Source organism: Carcharodon carcharias, chromosome 2 (genome assembly GCF_017639515.1).
Source record: "Carcharodon carcharias isolate sCarCar2 chromosome 2, sCarCar2.pri, whole genome shotgun sequence".
Taxonomy (NCBI): domain Eukaryota; kingdom Metazoa; phylum Chordata; class Chondrichthyes; order Lamniformes; family Lamnidae; genus Carcharodon; species Carcharodon carcharias.
In genome coordinates this window covers 12,416,483-12,438,879 of record NC_054468.1, presented here as the reverse complement: position 1 = coordinate 12,438,879, position 22,397 = coordinate 12,416,483, and the positions used below count along the sequence as shown (strand labels likewise).

Sequence of the window (22,397 nt, the reverse complement as noted above, 5' to 3'; positions counted from 1 at the left end):
CTACCACCTCAAACATCGTTCACTCCAGCACCAGCACCCTGCAGTTGTACTCTGTACTATCTACAAGATGCAACAACTTGCCAAGTCTTTTTTGACAATATGTCTCATATCATGACTTCCACCTGCTGGGAGGCAACAGGAGCTTGGGAACACCATTGCCTCCAAGTTCCCCTCCAAGTCACACACCAGTCTTTTATGGGCATATATTGACTACACTTCAAAAAATACTTCACTGACTGGAAAGTGTTTGGGGACATCTGGTAGTCACGAAAGGCTGCATAAATTTAACCCTGGAACTCCCTCCTTAACAGCACAGCTGGGAGTACCTTCACCCATGGAATGCAGTGTCTCAAGAAGGCAGCTCACCACCATCTAGTGTCGAGCTGCTGAAATTAATTATATTGCTCCCACAAATGCTGTAACTGAGATCATCCAAATCAACACAAACTGGAGATCATATCTGGACCTTCCTAGTTCTACATCGTAGTGTAATTAGCAACTGAGCTGTCTGAGGCACTTTGACAAAGTAATTGCATCCACGGTGTTTTGCACTCAAATTCATTGCTTCCCAAAATTTCAAGAGGGTGAACTTACTTGCCCCAGCGGCTGGAGTCCTCCTTATGAATCTGCAGCCAATTTTGCATCGCCAGTTTTTATCATCTATTGACTTGGAAAATATTGACAAGATTTTTAATTGCAATCCAAGTTAAATAACATTAAGGTGAGGAATTGAGTCCCTAAAAAAGAGTTTGAACTATTTCTGTGAACTTCAGTGGAAAGAGTTTCTGGGGACTGGTGAGAAATCAGCTGCTGATTCACGATAATCATGTTTTGTGGTGCTGATGCAAACCAATTTCACCACCTCACCTACCCCCCCCCAAAAAAAACTACAAAATCCTCCTTACCTCCCACACTCTTTCAACCATCCTAAAGTTTATAAAACTCAAGTTGGCCTCAGTAACTTCACAATTCCTACTCTTCTGATCTCTGTGGAGTCCTGCACTATGGGTCAGCAACGCATCATTAGCAATACATCATTTACTCCTAACAGGAGAAAAATGACACTAATATTAAAAGTTCTGCAAAGCATATTGGGGAGTAATTTCAAACTTCAGCACCTAGGATACTGTCCACTTGCCTGGATGAGTGCAGCTCCAATAACATTCAAGAAGCTCAACACCATCTAGGACAAAGCAGCCCACTTAATTGTCACCCCATCCACCACCTTCAACATCCACTCCTTCCACCACCGATGCACAGTAGCAGCAGTGTGTACCATCTACAAGATGCAATGCAGCAACTCACCAAGGCTCCTTCAACAGCACCTTCCAAACCCATGACCTGTACCACCTAGAAGACCCAGGGTGGCAGATGCAGGGGAACACCGCCCCCTGCAAGTTCCCCTCCAAGCTGCTCACCATCCTGACTTAGAAATATATCACTGTTCCTTCACTGTCGCTGGGTCAAAATCCTGGCACTCCCTCCCTAACAGCACTGGGGGTGTACCTACACCACATGGACTGCAGCGGTTCAAGAAGGCAGATCACCACCACCTTCTTAAGGACAATTAGAGATGGGCAATAAATGCTGACCTAGTCAGCGATGCCCACATCTCCTGAAATAACAAAAAAAGAACTTGGGAACTAGCCAGACAGAGCAGATGTCCCACCCTTTGTAGAACCTGATCTGTGCTCTGTTAATATCAATTAAATAGAAATTAAAATCAGACAGCTTAAACACAACACAGGAACACAAGAATTAGAAGCTGGATTAGGTCTTTTGACCCTTGAGCCTGCTCCACCATTTGATATGATCATGACTAATCTGATTGTGGCCTTAATTCTACTGTCCTCTTTTGTCCCCCATAATCCTCGAGACTCTTGTTGATCAAAAATCTATCTAACTCATCCTTGAACATATTCAATGACTCAGCCTCCACAGTTCTCTGGGAAAGAGAATTCCACACACTAATGGCCCTCTGAGAGAAAAAAAATTCTCCTTATCTCAGTCCTAAATGGGAGACATCATATTCTTAAACTGTGTTCCCATGGTTCTAGTTTCTCCCACAGGGGGAAACATCCTCTTAACATCCACCCTGTCAAGCCCCCTCAGGATCTTACATATTTCAATAAGAGCATCTCTTATCCTTCTAAATTCCAATGGGCATAGGCCCAACCTGTTCAACCTTCCTTCAACCTCTTCATCCCAGGAATCAGCCAAGTGAACTTTCTTTGAACTGCCTCCATAGCAATTTTATCCTTTTTTAAGCAAGGAGACCAAAACTATATACAGTACCCCGATGCAGTATCTCTAAGGCCCTGTGGCAACACTTTTTTATACACTACTTTTATACTCAATTTCCCTCACAATAAACACCAACATTCCATTTACCTTCCTATTCACTTGCTGTACCTGCATGCAGCATTTTTGTGATTCATGTATCAGGACACCCAGATCCCTCTGTACTGTGGTGTTCTGCAGTCTCTCTTCGTTTAAATGACATATTGTTTTCTAACTGGCACTTGTTCAGCAACAGTGGATTAATGTTGGACAGTAAATTAAAAATCTATCCCAGAGCATTTTCTCCATTTACATTTCAATGTCTCTGCAATCAGTTATTTTATTACCACACTGATCAAGCTGAAAGATGAAACATCTTGAAAGGTCAATGGTAGCAGATTCAATAATAATATTTAACAGGAAAAACCCCAAAAAGGAAAAATCTACAGGGCTACGAGGAAAGGGCAGGGGAATGGAAGTGATTGAATAGCTCTTTCAAAGAGCCAGCACAGGCACAATGATTGAAATGACCTCCTCTGTGCTGAATGACTCCATGATTCTATAAACATTGCTTTGGATTTGGTCTACCAATGTGTTGGGATTTCTAACATTCTGTCAGCATTTTCTGCAATCAGAGTTTGCCAGTGTGGTCTGAATCTACAACTGAAGTCAGGGTATGGCTACAATAAGTCACCTTTCATGGCAATGTATAATTGTTCATCACATAAAGGTATGTGTTCAGGCAGTGATTACTAATTTCAATATTGATTTGATATTAATTCAAGAAAGATTTTTTTTCCCCATTCTTGGGATGTGGGCATCAGTGGAGGAGTTGGCATTTACTATCCATTTCCGTCTGCCTTGAGAAGCTTGTGGTAGGGCTCAATGGCTTGCTAGGGCATCTGAGATTCAACCACCTTTGTGTGCAACTGAAGTCACATATAGGCCACATTTATGGTAAGGACAGCAGGCTTCCTTCCCTCAAGAACATAAATGAACTGGTTGTGTATTTATGACAATAGGCAGGCATGCTGCCATTGGCCGCTGGTAGCCAGAGTTGTTAACCATCCCGGGCCAGGCTAAATCACTGCTAACAGGTGATGCCAGTTGGCGCAGAAGGCAGCCAGTGTCAGCCCCCCAGCTGGAGCACGTGACAAAGTGCTTTGCACAAAGTTTTTTTTTTCTCCTCTGCAGTTTGTTTGCTAAATTTTGGGGGAGGAAATCGCTTGCTAAATTTTGCTAGGCTCTTTTATTTTGCCTATGCATTTGCTAAAGATTCCCATAGATCTGTGAATGATTTCATTATAGCAATGCATGAAACAACATTTTAAAAACTGGGCCATTGAATTTATTCAAGGCTGAGTTAGACAGACTTTTGATAGACAAGGGAGTCGAGGGTTATGGAACAGAGACAAGTAAGTGGAGTTGAGACCACAACCAGATCAGCCATGATCTTATTGAATGGTGCAGCAGGCTCAAAGGGGCAACGGAGGAAAGGTGGGGCAGGTTGGGCCTGTATCCATCGGAGTTTAGAAGATTGAGAGGTGATCTTATTGAAACAAAAAAGATCCTGTGGGGGCTTGACAGAATGGATACTGAAAGGATGTTTCCCCTTGTAGGAGAGACCAGAAGTAGGGACACAGTTTAAAAACGAAGGGTATCCCATTTAAGATGGAGATAAGGAGAATTTTTTTCTCTCAGAGGGTTGTGAGTTGTTTCCTGTCAGTTAGCCAATCCTCTATCCATGCTATTACCTCCAATACCATGGGCTCTGTCTTGTACAGTAACTTTCTATGTGGCACCCTATCAAATGCCTTTTGAAAATCAAAATACCCTATATCTACTGGTTCCCCCTTATCCATTCTGCTCACAGTCCAGGCTCTGTGTTTGGATGCAATCTTTCCATCTAAAACTATCAACATATCATTCTATTCCTTTCTCCCTTTTGTGTTTACCGTAATTCCCCTTAAATGTATCTATGCAATTTGCCTCAAATACTCCCTGTGGTAAAGTTTGCATATTCGCCCCATTCTTTGTGTGAAGAAGTTACTCCTGAATTTCCCATCAGATTTATTAGTGACTATCTTATATGACCTTTAGCTTTGGACTCCTCTCGCAACATCCACCCTATATACCCACTCTCATACTCTTAAAGACCTCTATTAGGTCGCCCCTCAGTCTTCTCTTTTCTACAGAAAAGTGCCCAGCCTGTACAGCCTTTAATGATAAAGTATTAGTCTCACCTTTGTGAATATTCTTGGACCTTCTCCAGTGCCTCGATATCCTTTTTTCTAATATGGAAAACAGAATTGTTCGCAATACTCCAAGTGTAGTCTACCACAGTTCTATATTTAACTTCCCTGCTTTTCATTTCGATTCCTCTAGAAATGAACCCCAGTGCTTGGTTTGTCTGTTATGGCCTTATTAATCTGTGTTGTTACTTTTAATGAATTGTGCATCTGTACCCCTACATCTCTTTGCTTCTTTACACCATTTGGACTCTTTTTATCCAAGCAGTATGCTTATTACCTCTACCAAAATGCACCTATGTTACTGCAAAGAAGGGCAAAAAATATCGTGAAAGGGCAGGGTACTAAGTTCAGAGAGCTGGACCAAAGACATGATGGTCCTAATAGCCTCTTTCAGTGCCCTGAAATTCTATGATTCTATGCAGAAGGCCCTGATGAATTGCATGGCCCCACTCTGAAACTGTTAGCTACAGTCTGTGAGATACTGGGATTCTGTATTTGTGGCCAAGTTTATAATTAACATGTGCAGCTGCTATTCACGGAGGCAATTGGGTGGATTTGGTTCATGTTGCGTGTTACTTGGTTCTCCTGAGGCCACCCATAATTCCGAACAAGTGTTTCTTTATTTTTGGAACTATTCCAGCATTTCTCTCCCACTGCTGACTTACTCATCACAGCATCACCCAACTGGTTGGGACGTGTAAAGTATATACATGGGCTGGTGCCTGTTCCTGGAGAGTCATTCTTGCCAGTGACTCTGTGATGATGTATTACCTTCTATTGTGGGGCTATTTCTCCCTTGTTCCTAGGTGGGGAACAAGCCAGTCAGTCTGCAAACTTTGAGAGAAGTTTAATTTACCCAGGTTATATAAGGATGGGCACATAATCATGGGTGGAATCTTCCACTTCCACTATCACCTCATGTGACAGCCGGAGCCTCATTCCTTTACAGTTGAACCACAATCACCAGAGTGTGAAAAGTGAGTTCATCTTCACAAAATGGGCTAAGAGCTCTGAGAGAACCTCTGAGGGGTGATGAAAGAGTCCTGTGCTGAAAAGTACTGAGGCCAAATTTTTGGAATGGGAGGAGGGCATCTCATTTCTTCTTAATGCATCCAGTTGTAGCCAGAGACAGTGCAGCAAATTCAATGATAGCCTTTGTTTCAACACATACGTGTGTATTTGTGCTTATGTATATGTGTGTCTGCGTTTCTTTGCATGTACATAATTTGTGTGTGTGTGTGTGTGTATCTTTGTGTGCATGTATGTGTATTTGTACACCCCAGGTTTTAGGTGAAAGTGGAGTCTTTTTACCATAAGCTATCAAGCTTCCTTGTTTAGGTTGAGTTTTTGTTGATGTTTCATGCAGTTACCAGAATGGAATTTTTAAAAGGTGCTTTTCTTTTTCTCTAGTTCAAAATGGAGATTGAATCATTAGGCTCATGGCAGCAGATATCGTAATCAGACTTAAAAGGTGTAATTGGCTCATAGGTCAGAACTAATGCCTTTGGAATGCAGCTCAGTCTTTGGTTACCAGTGACCCTCACTGACTGGTAGTAACAGGCTCCCATCTCCAGCCAGTCACCCTTCTCTAGGAGAGCGTTAGGGGCTCCTGTCTCGAAACTCCTTCAGCAGCCAGTCACCCTGGCTAACATTTAGTACTGCAGAATACACACAGGCTAAAAACAGTACTTCATTCAACTTGTGCAAACGACACACTGGGCGAGCTCAACTCATTCCACTAAACTTAAATCAAGTTGCAGCTCCACATTAGCATGTTTAAGGAAGTTTGGAAAACATAGAATAGTTTCCACGCAAACCATTCACTGTTGTAATAAGTTAAACGTGTAAAGATATGTAATATATTAAAAATATTCCAGCCAGAAAATACTTCCATTCATCAAATTATTTTGATGGAAGCAAATTAGCACAGTGAAAAGCCAACAGTGCATCAAATGTGATTGAGACATCCTGTCATAACAATCTCATTCTGTACATTCCACAGTTTTAATTTAAGAGAATTTCACCTCACACAGACCATGATTTTTGCTATCGAAGAGATAAATAGAAGTGTAAAGTTGCTTCCCAATGTCGCACTGGGGTATAAGATTTATGACGGGTGCAGTAGTGACACCCTATCAGTGAAAGCAGTCATGGAACTCATCAGCACCCAGGATGAAACCACTCCTGATTCCAACTGTACAGTCACTTCGGAAGTCCCTGCTATATTTGCCGATGCTGGATTTGTCAGATCACTGACAGAAACAATTCTAACTCATCCTTTTCACATTCCAATGGTAGGATATTGGCATTCTCATTTGTTTCTTTTTTGGCTAATGTCTGAAATTATATTGTGTTAAATTATTAGTAGTTGACGTACTTTAAAGTGTAAAGGTAACATACAGCTGTGTTAGCTGCGGCTAAGCAGAAGCACTCTCTCCTCTGAGCGGGGAAGTTATGGGTTCAAGTCCCATTCCATCGGGCTTAGCCCAAGATCTAGGTTGACGCTTCAGTGCAGCACTCAGAGAAGGCTGCAATGGGAGATGCTGTCTTTTGGATGAGACATTATACCAAAGTTCCTGTCCGCCCTCTTTAGTGGACATGCAAAAATCCTACTTCACTATTTCGAAGTAGGACAGTGGAGTTCCTTTGGTATCCTGATCAATAGTTATCTCTCAACCAATGTCAAAAACAGATTAGCTGCTCATTACCACTTTGCTGATTGGGATCTTGCTGTGTGAAAATTGGCTGCCACATTTCTTACATTACACCAGTGACCACTTCACAAGTGCTCCATTGGCTGTAGAATGCTTTGGGATGTCCTGAGATTAGAAAAGATGCTAAATAAGATGCAATTTTTTCTTGAAATCTCTCAATATTGCGTTTACAATGTCGCACAAAAGTAATTCATTCACCACTCATATTAAAACACCAGTGAGACAAAATAATTGGGTATGTTAGTTTGTTTCTTCGATCATATTTTTCCCTCAAAATAATGAAGGTTATGGGTTTAAATCCCCTTTTGTTGACCTGACACACATTAGGCTGACTCTTTAGTCTAGTATTGAGGGAGTACTGCACTGTTAGAGGTGTCAATTTCTGGATGAGATGTTTGACTGAGGCTTCTCCTGCTGTCTCAGACGGATCGAAAAGATCCCATGGTACTATTGAAAGTGAGTTTTCCTCTGACTCAATTTTCTTCACTTAGTGGAATTGTGAATTTTTTAAGAGATTAAAAAAAATACATACATTCCATTAAAAAGGTAACTATTTATAGTTTGTGGAATCATCAATCTGAAATGTTTTAACTGTTTCTCTCTCTACAGATGCCTCTGAGCGTTTCCAATATTTACTGTTTTTATTAAAGGCAGCACCTCAGGTTAATATAGCTTGTTTTGTTTTAAAAAAAAAGCTAATGGAATTCTAGGTTTTATCACTTCAGATAGATATAAAAGCCACAAGATAACATTGAGCCTTCCTGAAACTATATTAAGACCTAATTTTGAATACTTTGTGCTTTACTGGGCTCTACTATTTGAAGGCTTTTGAAGGGATACAACACACATTAACTTCTGCCTTCCATCCTGTGCAGACTTTTCCAATTCTTCATTCTTCTCCTGCACTCCACCTCTATCTTTTTCCTGCTTCTGTACTTGCTTAAAATCTATAACATTTGCCAGTTCTGACGAAAGGTTGTTGATCTGAGACGTTAACTCCTGTTTGTCTCTTCGCAGGTGTGGCCGGGCCTGTTAAAGCTCAGCTGGCCAAATGGCCTCCTTCCCTTTTGGAACCATTCTCTGATTCTACAAATGTCTAACATCTCCTGTTTTAGTTTCACCAGGTTGCTGCCTGGTATTACCAATACAAAGAAAGCCCGGAAAATGTTGCCCATCCTCACCATAGCAATGCAGATTACAAGGCATTCTGATAGAAATGTTTCAAGTTATGTAAAGATGGGGCAGGCTGGAGGGGAGTCCAGAGCGAGGTGTCAATTAGAAGTTAAGGAAATGCTCCTTCATGCAAAGGGAAGTAGAAATTAGAAAACTTCTCCCACAAAAAGCGGTCGACGTTAGCTCGGTTAAATCTGAAATCGATAGATTTTTTTGCTAGCCAACGATCATAAGGGGGTTGCTTTTTATATGAAGGGATGTGTGGCCAAGGCAGCTTGATGGAGTTAGGATACAGATCAACCGTGATCTCGAAGAATGAGGAACTGATCCGGGGGGCTGAATGACCCAGTGCTGTCTGCACACAAGACTAAAGGCAAAAAGTTTATCACAAAGGAAGAGAACATTACTCACAGAGCAAACGAGGTTGGCCAATTCACTTCGCGCTCTGAAGAAGAAGCCATACGGACTCAAAACGTTGACTCTGTTTTACTCTCCAATGTTAGACCTACTGAGTTTTTGTCCCCAACATTTCCTACTTTCGTTGCGGCGAATTCACGTCTCAGTTTAGTGGTGAAATGTGGGATTTTTTAAAAAAAAACTTGTATCATTTCTCCACATGCCCTTCAATCCATGAAGAGTGGCTGTAATTACAGGTCCCTTACCCAATCCTTCAGAAGGTGCTGATGAGCCTTGCATGGCTACTCCTGATTTAAAATAGCCTCTCGGGGGGAGGGGTGAGGATATAGTATCCACGGTGGATTTTTGATGCCCGGCTTCTGTCCCATTTTATTACCCCCCCCCACAAAACCCCCTCTCAGGTCAGCTTCTCTGCCACGTGCCACTGTTTTGGGGACCTGGACTTGGCGACGCTATTCCAAACCATACCCAGCGACTCGCCCCTCGGGAGAGGGTCCTCCAGGTGGTGGACAGCGTCAAACCGGCCACCACCCAGGTGGTCGTCCCGTTCGCTACCCTGGCCAGCACGCAGGTCCGGCTGCGGGAGAGCATCCGTCAGAATGTGACCGGCGTCCAGTGGACCGGCGGTGAGTCTTGGATCGCACTCCCCGTTCCTGTCCCCCGGCCGAAAACGCTCGCTTCCCCCTCGGAAGGCCGACATTCCCGGGGTTAAAGGAATTCCTGCTCCAGCTCCATCCCCCCCATTCCCCCGGCTCTGGCCCGGGAATCCTCTGCTGGCTGAGTTTTGGGAAGGAAACCTACCGCTGCTCCCTTCCGCCCGGGGATCCCGGGTTTCGACAGAGCACCGGGAATGAGCTGTTACAAGAAGCGGACAACCCGCATACCGACACCTCCCAACTGCGGATTTCTTACCGTGTGTACCAGGCGGTATATATATATGTCATAAAACAAAAATAGAATTACCTGGAAAAACTCAGCAGGTCTGGCAGCATCGGCGGAGAAGAAAAGAGTTGACGTTTCGAGTCCTCATGACCCTTCGACAGAACTAGGTGAATCCCAGGAAGGGTTGAAATATAAGCTGGTTTAAGGTGTGTGTGTGTGTTGTGGGGGGGTGGGGGGTTGGGTGGGGGGAGAGAAGTGGAGGGGGGTGGTGTGGTTGTAGGGACAAACAAGCAGTGATAGGAGCAGATCATCAAAAGATGTCACAGACAAAAGAACAAAAGAACACAGAGGTGTTGAAGTTGGTGATATTATCTAAACGAATGTGCTAATTAAGAATGGATGGTAGGGCACTCAAGGTATAGCTCTAGTGAGGGTGGGGGGAGCATAAAAGATTTACAAATATTTAAAAATAATGGAAATAGGTGGGAAAAGAAAAATCTATATAAATTATTGGCAAAAACAAAAGAAAGGGTGAAGAAACGGAAAGGGGGTGGGGATAGAGGAGGGAGTTCAAGACCTAAAGTTGCTGAATTCAATATTCAGTCGGGAAGGCTGTAAAGTGCCTAGTCGGAAGATGAGGTGCTGCTCCTCCAGTTTGCGTTGGGCTTCACTGGAACAATGCAGCAAGCCAAGGACAGATATGTGGGTGAGAGAGCAGGGTGGAGTGTTAAAATGGCAAATATATATGTCACAGCGCGTGCCCTTCACAGCATCTTTTTGTGTGGAAATGACAGTTGCCCCAAAATGTCTGATTTCAAATCGTGGCAGATAAGAAAGATTAAAGTTACCTCATTAAATAGACCTGTCTTCCAAGTTACACATTGTGCTCCTGATGCATCCAAGAGCTGCCAAGTGGACCGACATGTAAATCCCTCCACAGGGACCCATTTCCTCTCTTGGGTCTTTCTAGTGAAATGGTTCCAGTTAATGAATTGGTTAGAAAATTCCTTCGGTGACCAAGTGTTCATACATGATGACTGCGGGATGCTGGAAATCTGAAATTATGACAATAAAGTGCTGGAAAGACTCAAGCGGTCTGGCAGCATCCGTGGAGAGAGAAAGAGATAATGTTTCGAGTCCAAATGACTCTTCTTCAGAGTGTTCATACATGATGGAATTGTTCGCTCAATATCCTGCAGGCAGAGTACTTCAGTGAGTGAGTATTCAGTCTGTGGAATGCTCTCTTTGGGCAGAAGGTTCCATCCATTATTATACAACTTTCTTTCAGAAAACAAAATTGTAGGATCCAGTATACGAGTAAACTGGGTCATGACATGCGGCGAGTGTAAGATTCTTTCCAGGAATAAGGTGACCAGTGGGGATTGGGGTTTTCCTGCTGTCATCTCTGGGGGTTTCCCGATGACTGGTGGTTGGGGAGGAACTGAAGCCAACAGCTTCGTGGGACTGCCAACGATGGCGGAAGGTGAACCAATTGGTACTTGAGTTCTGCTGAAAGGTCATGACCTGAAAGTTTAACTCAGTTTCTGTCCCCACAGATGCTATTGAACTGCTGAGTATCTCCAGCATTTTCTTTTTTTTATTTCAGGTTTCCAGCATCTGCAGTATTTTGCTTCCAGCAGTTCCCCGGGTCCTATCAGTTGAAGCTCCATTTTATATTCGTAAAAGTTGGAAGCTCTTTAAGAGACTGTATACATCAGCCATACCAAAGATTTGTTGTATAAATTGCTTTGTGATTAATATTGTCTGTTCTTTCTAGTTGGATGGGGCTAGAGGGGTCTCACAACCCATTCATCCCTATTTATCTTGGGATCATACGAGTCACATTTCATGTGTGTGCTATTTACATTTTACGCTCTCTCTCTCTTTCCCACTACACCATCCTCCTGACCCCACCCAAAAAACCCGATTACTTTTTAAAGCTACTTAATTACTTGAAGACATTGAAGCCCATGGGCATTCATTCTCACAAAGATGGAATTTGGATCCAAAAATATGAGCTGGTAAACAGGCAGATAAGCGCCAGTGGCACCATTGACATGGTGACCATTGGGAAATATGACACATCAGAGCCTTTAGGCCGGGAGCTGAAGATAAGTGAGCAAGATATTGTCCGGACCGGCGGCCAGAAGGAGGTAATCTTGAACAAGCAAAAGTCTCTCCATTATAGTGAATAAAGTGTTTCCCAGCCTCTACTCATTATTTTAAACAGTCGCTTCTGAAATCAATGCAGGGCAGTTTGAAGTGCTGAAAGGGAGAGCCAGGCTTTAAATGGGAGAAACTTTCATACTAAAACAACTTGCATTGATATCAGGCCTTAGTAAAAGGCCCCAAGGTCATTCCCTTTCAAAACAAAGTTTGACAACTAAGCCACGTGTTAGGACAGGTGATCCAAGGTTTGGTTTTTAGAAGCTTAAAACAGGAGAAGTGGAGATCTAAGGAGGGAATTCCAGAGTTTTCCTTGGTGGAAATCAGCTTGCACAACAGGGCAGAGTTGGAATAAGAGCAAAATACTGCGGATGCTGGAAATCTGAAACAAAAACAGAAAATGCTGAAAAAACTTAGCAGGTCTAACAGCATCTGTGGAGCGAGAAACAGAATTAACGTTTCGAGTCCGTATGACTCTTCTTCAGGGCAGAATTGGAGATGTGTAGAGATCTTGGGGGGGTGGGGGGGAGGTTAGGGGCTGGAGGAGATTGCACAGATAGGTAGGGACAAGGCTATGAAGAGACTTGAAAACGAGGATGAGAATTTTAAAGTTGAAATGTAGCCTCAAATCAATAGTAAGTAAGAAGTTCCTGTTAAGAATCTCATTCTCTCCTCTTTCTCCTTCACCGATTTTCAGCTCACCTTCCCTCTTCTCCATCTCAATCATTCATGCCTCCTCTTCCTCCCCCAACCTCCCTCTCTTTCTCTTTTTATTTATCTCCTTCGCTTTCCCTCTCTTCTCTATTTCTCTTTCTATCTATCTCCTCTCTCCTTCTCTGGTCCACACTTTCTCATCCTCTTCCAACCACCTGCATAAACATTCTGCCAGTTATTAACTCTCTCCACCTTAACTCTTCCCCTCTCCTATCCTCCAATTGCAGGCTCTGACTAACTCAACTTTCTTCCACTTTTTGGTGCATAACCTACTGTTTAGGTATTTAAATCCATCCCCTTTCACGTGAATGTAATCTGAGCCCAACTTCTCGACCAGTTAAGGGAGCCTTGTGCTCCATGACACCATTGTCATTTAATCTCCCTCGCCCTCTAATTTATCCCTGAACTTCTCTTTTGCTCTACCTGCCCCTCCCCCTCCTTTTTCAACAGCATAAATCCCAACACATTTCTACATCTCTTCAGTTCTGAAGAAGAGTCATATTGGACTTGAAACATTAACTCTGCTTTCTTCTCCAGAGGTGCTGCCAGACCTGCTGAGATTTTCCAGCACTTCGTTTTTATTTCAGGACTCCAGCACATGCAATATTTTGCTTTTAGTTAAGGGAGAGCTTTGATACAGAATTTGGGTCACTTAATCTATCTTTATCTCTAAACTGAATCAATCAGGAATCAATTGCTCCTTCCTTTTCTTAATTCATTCTCGGATGTGGGCACCATTGGCAAGCCCATTCATAGTTGCCCTTGAGAAGGTGATGGTGAGCTGCCTTCTTAAATTACTGCAGTTGTTTGGTGAAGATACTCCCATTGTGCTGTTAGGTAGGGAGTTGAAGGGTTTTAACCCAGAGGCATGAACAAACAGTGACATCTGCCCAGTAGCATTGTTTCTCCAGCCTATATTAGGGAATCTACACGGATAATGGAACAAAATACTGCAGAAAATGGAAATCAGAAATTGAAACAGAGAATGCAGCATCTGTGGAGAGAGAAATAGAACTGGAAGATGTTAGGGATGAATACCTTTTCAGAAAAAAGAGCAAGGGAAAGCTGAAGGGACGATAACAAAAAGAAACCATTGTGATGAAGTGAAGGTCAGTAGTGATTAAATGACTAAAGGCAAGAGTGGAACAAGTATGGAGACAAAATTTGGGTCCAGCGGAGGTGTAAATAGGTACAAAATTAGAAAAGAATCCAAAATGAGAAAATCTCATGTTGCCAACCAGTTGTCTTTTCTGTATTGATAACATTTGAAGTAATTCAGCCAAACGCAATGTAATGGTCTGTATTTGTTTTATTTTTATTAAGGTGTCATGGGGAATATGTTCGGAGAGCTGCCCACCTGCTACAAGGAAAGCAATAAGAGCTGAAGAGTCAATTTGTTGCTTTGACTGTGTACAATGCCAAGCTCCTGATATTAGCAATGTGACAGGTTTGTATCAATCATTACATGAACTTTTAACTGATATTAGGAACAAAGAGACAGGAGTAGGCCATTCAGCCCCTCAAGTCTGTCCCATTGTTATTTTAGGTCAATGGTGGGTGATCTGTATCTTAACTGCATTTACTCACATTGATTCCATAACGCTTCCAGATTTCTACTAACCTCTGTGAAAAAGTGTTTCCTAACTTTGCCCATTGGCCTGGCTCTAAATGTAAGCTTCTGGCCCTTGTTCTGCACTCCCCCACCATGGAACATAGATTCTCTCCATCTACCCTATTAAATCCCTTAACCACCTTAAACACGAATTAGAACATAAAATCATAGATTCCTAGAAAATGTGCAACACAGAAGGAGGCCATTTGAGCCATCGTGTTCATGCTGGTTGACAAAGAGCTACCCTGACTAATCCCTGCACTAGGTCCATGGACCGACAGGGTCTTGGCTCTACAAATAGACAGCCAAATTTTTTTTTAATATGATGAGTTTCTGCTTCTACCACCCTTTCAGGCAATGAGTTCCAAGGTCCTTACCACCCTCTGGCTGAAGAAATGTTTCCACATTTCCCTTCCAATTTTTCTACCAATTACTTTAAACCTATGTCCCCTTGTTTTTCACTTCTCTGCTTAGAGAAACATCCAGAGGGGGCCAAGATGGATCATCCACTCGGCACTTTTGGCTGAAGATCGTTGCAAATGCTTCAGTCTTATCTCTTGCACTGCTGTGCTGGGCTCCTCCATCAGTGAGGATGGGGATATTTGTGGAGCCTCCTCCTCCAGTGAGTTAATTGTCCACCATCACTTACGACTGGATGTGGCAGGACTCAGAGCTTAGACCTGATCCGTTGGTTGTGGGATTGCTTAGCCCTGTCTATCATTTGCTGCTTATGCTGTTTGGCACACAAGTAGTCCTGTGTCATTGCTTCATTAGGTTGACACCTCATTTCAGGGTGTGCCTAGTGCTGCTCCTGGTATGCCCTCCTGCACTCTTCATTGAACCAGGGTTAATCCCCTGGCTTGATGGTAATGGAAGAGTTGGGATATGTCGGGCCATGTGGTTACATATTGTGTTCAAGTACAATTCTGCTGCTACTGATGACCCACAGCACCTCATGGATGCCCAATCATGAATTGCTAGATCTGTTCGAAATCTATCCCATTTAGCACATGGTAGTGCCACACAACACGATGGAGGGTATCCTCAATGTGAAGCCAGGACTTCGTCTCCACAACGACTGTGCAGTGGTCACTCAGAGAAATGTGAAGTGATTCATTTTGATAGGAAGAACATGGAGAGGGTATGAAATAAGGGGTACAACTCTAAAGGGGGTACAGGGGCAAAGGGGCCTGGGTATGTATGTGCATAAGTCATTGAAGGTGGCAGGACAGGTTGAGAGAGCGGTTAGTAAGGCATACAATTTCCTCGGTTTTATTAATGGGGCATAAAGTACAAGAGCAAGGAATTTCTATAAGTCACTAGTTCGGCTTCAGCTGGAATATTCTGTCCAGTTTTTGGCAGTACACTTTAGGAAGGATACAAAGGCATTAGAGTGAGTGCAGAAAAGATTCACAAGAATGGTTCACGAGGATGAGGAACTTCAGTTCTGAAGGCAGATTGGAGAAGTTGGGACTGTTTTCTTTGGAGAAAAGAAGGCTGAGAGGAGATTTCGAAGAGGTATTACAAGTCATGAGGGGTCTGGATAGAGTAGATGAGGAGAAACTGTTACTACTCAGGAAAGGATTGAGAACAAGAGGGCACAGATTTAAAGTAATTGGGAAAAGAGGCAATAGCGATATGTGAAAAAAACTTATTCACATAGCGAGTGGTTAAGGTCTGGAATTCACTGCCTGAGAGTGTGGTGGAGGCAGGTTCAATTAAGATATTCAAAAGGGAATTAGATTGTTATCTACAAAGGAGGAATGTGCAGGGTTATGCGGAGAAAGCGGGAGAATGGCACCAGGTGAATTGCTCATTTGGAGAGCTGGTACAGACACAATGGGCCGAATGGCCTCCTTCTGTGCCATACCATTCAGTGATCTTATATTCCCTTGCTTTGTTGCACCTCCCAAAATGCAATACCCCACTTCTCCTGATAGAATTCCATTTTCTACCATTCTGTCCCTAACTAACCAGGCCATTTATATCTTCCTGTGGTCTAAAGCTTTTCTCCTTACTGTTAACCACACGGCCTATCTTTATATCATCTGCAAACACCTTTATCATGCCCCTTACATTAATCACTCATTAATCTTCTATACTCAAAGGAATACAAATCTAGTCAATGCAATTTGGCCTCATAATTTAATCCTTTGAGCGATCGCATTATTGTGCTGAAGCTGCTCTGCGCTCACTCCCAGGCCAACCTGTCCTTCCTGAAATGTGGTGTTCAGACTGAAAGCAATACTCTAACAGGACCTAACCCAAAGTTCATAGAGGTGCGACAGAAGCAAAATGCTGGAAATCTGAAATAAAGACAGGAAATGCTAGAAATACTCAGCAGGTCAGGCAGGATCTGTGGAGAGAAACAGAGTTAATGTTTCAGGTCAACAATGACCCTTCATCAGAATTCAGGAAAGATAGAAACGTAAGCATGCGAAGGGGTGGGGCAGGGAGGGAGGGGGTGGTATGTAAAAGAACAAAAGGGAAGGTCTGTGATTAGGTGGAGGGCAGGAGAGATTAATTAACCAAAGTCTTGCAGCAATGGGTAAAGTAAAATGTGTCCAGATGAGGTGCAAATGGGTGGATAGCAGCTGTCCAAGTACATAGGGAAAGAATAAGGAAAAAAATGAGAAAAACTGAACCAACAGAGGTGACGTATTGGTATTGTCACTGATTAGTATTCCAGAGATGAATCCCACCACGGCACATTGTGAAATTTGAATAATCTGAAATTAAAAGTCTGCTGACCATGAAACCATTACCGATTTGGTTCACTAATGCCCTTTAGGAAAGGAAATCTGCCATTCTTACCTGATCTGGCCGACATGTTGACTCTTAAAATGCCCTCTGAAATAAATGCTGCCCTAGCCAGCAACGCCCACATCCCATGAATGAATAAAAAAACAAACAAGATGGAGGCAGAGGTAATGATCTAAAATTGTTGAACTCAGTGCTGAGTCCAGAAGATTGTAAAGTGCTGAGTCAAAAGATGGGCGTTATTGTTCGAATTTGCACTGAACTTCATTGGCTCAGGTCAAGGACAGAAAGGCAAGAGTGGGGTCAAAGTGGAGAATTAATGGGCAGCATTTTCCCGTCGGTGAGCAGGGGGCAGGGCTCGCTTGCCAACGTGAAACATGGCGCATGGTGGCATCGGGCGGGCGTCATTCTGATCCTCAGTTCGGCAGGCGCACAGTGGAGTTGGTGTGCACCTGCTGAACTGTCAAAGGCCTATTGAGGCCTGTTACAAACTAATTAAAGAACTTAACTGAGCTGCCCGTCCAACCTTAAGGTCGGGGGGGGTGGGTGGGGGGGGTGCAGGCGAAGAGCCCAGAGGCCTTTGCATTTTTCATGAAACCTCATCCACGGGCGGGATGAGGTTTCATGAAGGATTTATAAATTAAATGGAAAATTTTGAAAAAAATTCATTGACAGGTCCCAGGTCGTGTGACACTGTCATGTGAGGGGACATGTTTTAAAAAGTTTTTTTTCCCTTTATTTAAATTTTAAAACCTTAAACTGAGATGCCTCAGAGATATCTCTGCGCTCTTTTGCGCGCGTGAGTGAAAGAGCGCAGGGTACCGCTCAGGGAATCCCCCCCACCGTACCCACACAGGGAGCACATGGCGCTTCCAGGCACGTCACGATGGGCAGGCCTTAATTGGCCCACCCATGTAAAATGGCGGCGCATCCCCAATCGGGGGCGCCGATCAGGTTCGCGCCCGCCCCCATCTAACCACCCCCCCCGCGACGGGCGGAAATGTCGGCCCAAAGTGTCAGGTTGAATGTAAGTTCGGGGTCATATTACAGCAAGCCGAATTCCACTCACTGAGATAAAGTCCAATGTTCCATTAACCTTTTATAATTATTATTTGTACTTATCTGCAAGTTTCTAATTAATTCTGTACTTGACTTATAAATCTCTCCGCTTCCAGCCATGGTTAACCAAGGAAGTTAAGGACTGTATCAAATTGAAAGAAAAAACATACAATGTGGCAAAGATTAATGGTAAGCCAGAGGATTTGGAAAGTTTTAAAAACCAATAGAAGATGACCACCAAAAAAAAATAGAGGAAGGAAATAAACTTTGAGGGTAAACTAGCAAGTAATGTAAAAACAGACAGTGAGAACTTCTTTAAATATATAAAAAGGAAGAGAGAGGCCAAAGTGAACATAGGCCCCTTACAGAAAGAGGATGAGGAAATAATAATGGGGAACCAGGAAATGGCAGAGGAGTTGAATAAATACTTTGCATCAGTCTTCACGGTAGAAGACACTAATAGCATTCCAAAAATAATCAAGGGGCAAAAGTGGTGGGGAGGAAATAAATACAATAACTATCACGGGAGAAAAAGCATTAGGGAACCTATTAGGGCTAAAGGCCGATAAGTCCCCTGGATCTGATGGGTTGCATCCTAGCATATTAAAGCAAGTAACTTCAGAGAAAGTGGATGTACTGGTAGTAATCTTCCAAGAATCCTGAGATTCTGGAAAAGTCCCAGAGGATTGGAAAACTGCCAATGTAACACCCTTATTCAAAAAGGGAGAGAGACAAAAAATAGGTAACTATAGGCCAGTTAGCTTAACATCCATCATTGGGAAAATGTTAGAGTCTATTATAAAGGATGTAATAACAAAGCATTTAGAAATGCGTAATCTAAAGCAGAGTCAGCATGGCTTCATGAAGGAGAAATAATGCCTGGCAAATTTATTAGAATTCTTTGAGGAGGTGACAAGCTGAATAGATAAAGGGGAACCAGTAGATGTAATATATTCGGATTTCCAAAAGGCATTCAATAAGATACTGCACATAAGGCTACTTAATAAGATAAGAGCCTATAGCGTTGGGGTAGTATATTAGCATGGATAGAGGATTGGCTATCTAATGGAAGACAGAGAGTTGGGATAAGGGGAGCATTTTCAGGATGGCAACCTGTAACTAGTGGAGTGCCACAGGAATCAGTGATGGGACCACAATTATTTACAATATATATATTAATGACTTGGATGAGGGAAATGAATGTACTATCACCAAGTTTGCGGATGACACAAAAATAGCTGGGAAGGCAAGTGGTGAGGATAACACAAAGAATCTACAGAGAGATATAGACAGGTTAAGTGAGTGGGCAAAAAGTTGGCAAATGGAATATAATGTAGGAAAGTGTGAGGTTATGCACTTTAGCAGGAAGAGTAGAAGAGTTGAATATTATTTAAATGGAGGAAGAGTGCAGAAAACTGCAGCACAAAGGGATTTGGGGGTCCTCGTGCATGAATGCCAAAAAGCTAGCATACAAGTTCAACAGGTAATAGGTAAGGTACGTGGAAAATTGGACTTTATTTCAAAGGGAATGAAGAATAAAAATAGTCTTGGTAAAACTGTACAAGGCACTAGTTAGAATACTGTGAACAGTTTTGGTCCTCTTATCTAAGGAAAGGTGTACTGGCATTGGAGGCAGTCCAGAGAGGGTTCACTAGGTTGATCCAGTGTATGGAGGGAGTTTCTTATGAGGAGAGGTTGAGTAGGTTGGTCCTGTATTCATCGGAATATAGAAGAATGAGAGGCCACTTTATTGAAACGTATAAGATTCTTAGGAGGCTTGATAGGGTAGATGCTGAGAGGTTGTTTTTTCTTGTAGGAGACCAGAGGGCATAATCTCAGAGTAAGGGGTCTCCCATTTAAGACAGAAATGAGGAAGAATTTCTTCTCTTAGAGGGTAGTCAATCTGTGGAATTCTTTACCACAGATCGTTGTAGGGGCTGGGTCATTAAATATATTCAAGGCTGAGATAGACAGATTTTTAATCAGTAAGGGAATCAAGGGTTATGGGGAAAAGGCAGGAAAGTGGAGTTGAGGATTATCAGATCAACCATGATCTCACTGAATGGTGGAGCAGACTTGATGGGCCAAATGGCCTACTTCAGCTCCTACATCTTGTGGTCTTAAATGTGCTTGGCATAGGCCATATTTTCTAGAATATTAATGTGTCTTTTTCTTGTTGAACAGACGCGCTATTCTGTATGAGGTGCCCACCGGAGTACTGGCTGAACCATTACAGAAACGAGTGCCTGCTGAAGGAGGTTGAATTCCTTTCCTTTCAAGACGGGATAGGCGATGCTTTGACCTCCTTCGCAGTAGGCGGCGCCTGCTTAACAATAGCAACGGCTGTCATTTTCTACAAGTACAGACAAACCCCTCTGGTTCGGGCTAATAATTCTGAGCTGAGTTTCTTCATGCCGCTGTCTTTGTTGCTTTGTTTCCTGAGCGCCCTCCCGTTTAGCGCACAACCAACGCCCTGGTCCTGCATTCTGCGTTTCACAATATTTACTGTGACATCCGCTCTGTGCCTCTCAGGTATTCTGGGCAAAACAATGGTTGTACTGTTGGCCTTTAAGACTGTCTCTCACAAAAACAACCTGGTGAAATGGCTGAATCCCAAACGCCAGCGGATGGGTGTTTTAACCCTGACCTCGATCCAGTGTTTAATTTGCAGTTTCTGGATCACACAGTCGCCCCTTTCCCCTAAAAAAATGTTTAGAGTGTTACCCACATGTCATCAGCTTGGAATGTCAGGTCGGCTCGGTCATTTATTTTTGCATTGTTTCCATGTATATTTTTCTGTTGGCTGGTGTAACTCTGGTCATTGCATTTTTCACTCGGAAACTCCCGAACAGCTTCAACGAAGCCACACACATAACTTTTAGCCTCGTTGTCTTCTTCCTCATGGTTTGGGCCACCTTCTTCCCTGTTTATGTGAGCGTCTCGGAGAAATACGCTGCCACTGTACATGCATTCGCTATTTTAGCATCTAGCTTTGGTTTGTTACTGTGTATTTTCGCCCCCAAGTGTTATATTATCCTACTGAAACCAGAAAAGAACACACGAAAGAGTTTCATGAGCTTCTCATCAAGATAAATAGAAAATTCAAAAGCCCTTCATGTTACAAGCACAGTAAATTGTGGGAAACAAAAATTTTCGATAATTTAAGTAGTTTTGTAGGGTCATCCAGCGCAAAAGGCCATTTTAGCCCTGTAAATGTGTTTCTTTTTTTAAGCATTTACCCAATTCATTTCCGAAAGTTAGCATCGAGTTTGCTTCCACCGCCCTTTCAGGCAGCTAATTCAGGAATATAAACTCGGTGCCCTAACAAATTTCTCCTCATTGCCTGTAGGCCTCTTTTGCCAGCGATCTTTAATCTGCACCCTCTGGTTACCAACCCACTAACTGTAGTTAAAAAAAAAAATCCTACTAACTACTTTATATCAAAATCCTTCATAATTTTGAACAAGTTTATTGTATCCCAGCTGAGACCTAACCAGTGATTTATAAAGGTTTGGCGTAACTTCCTTACTATTGTACACTATGCCTCTATTTCTAAAACCAAAGATCCTGTGTGTTTTTTAAGAGCCTTCTCAGTTTGTATTGATAAATATCTTGGTAAAATAACAACTGCTTTAGAATTTTGTGTGTGTTTTCAAATCACCGGGTCATTGCCCTTATAGTAAGTAACATGGTATGCATGCGTTCAATTGTAATTGTGTAATTATATTAGAAGTAAACTGAAAATTGTAACTATATTTACATAAAAGCAAAATACTGCTGAGGCTGGAAATCTGAAATAAAAACAGAAAATGCTGGAAAAACTCAGCAGGTCTGGCAGCATCTGTGGAGAGAGAAGCAGAGTTAATGTTTCAAATGACTCTTCTTCAGAGCACATGTAATTCAATAGGCTCTTGAAAGGCACTTCCTTTACTTTTCCTTGCAAATCTTTTCCAAATGTTGATCACTTTTTGTAGGAAAAAAGTTTTCTTCACTCCCACCCTTACCATGTCTTGCATTAATTTGAACCATGTCCAGATCTAGCTTTCTTGATTTGGCTCCGATTCTATTTTTCTATATTACAATAAACTTCAATAAATTTCTCCTCTCCCACAATTGCATTCTACCCAGACTAGCAAATACCAGCTCCTCTATTCTATCCTTTGTGTGCAGTAATCTGTTGGCATCAGCCCTGTGGATTTTCTCAGAATTGCTTCAAGGGTGTAATGGTCTTGGTAACAAAACTGGAGGCCAAAACTTGAGTACAATCTGACCTTGGCACTGCTGTTTTAACACAAGAAATTGTTCAACCTTTAATTGTTATCCCGTCTTAGTGCAGTATATAGTTTAAATGGCCCTTTAGCTGTTTAG

At 42.6% G+C, this 22,397-nt stretch overlaps 1 pseudogene; it reads left to right on the top strand.

Moving 5' to 3' along the window:
• The first annotated feature begins 4,667 nt into the window (after positions 1 to 4,667).
• Positions 4,668 to 21,122, top strand: LOC121274396 (annotated as a pseudogene).
• Positions 21,123 to 22,397: the final 1,275 nt, after the last annotated feature.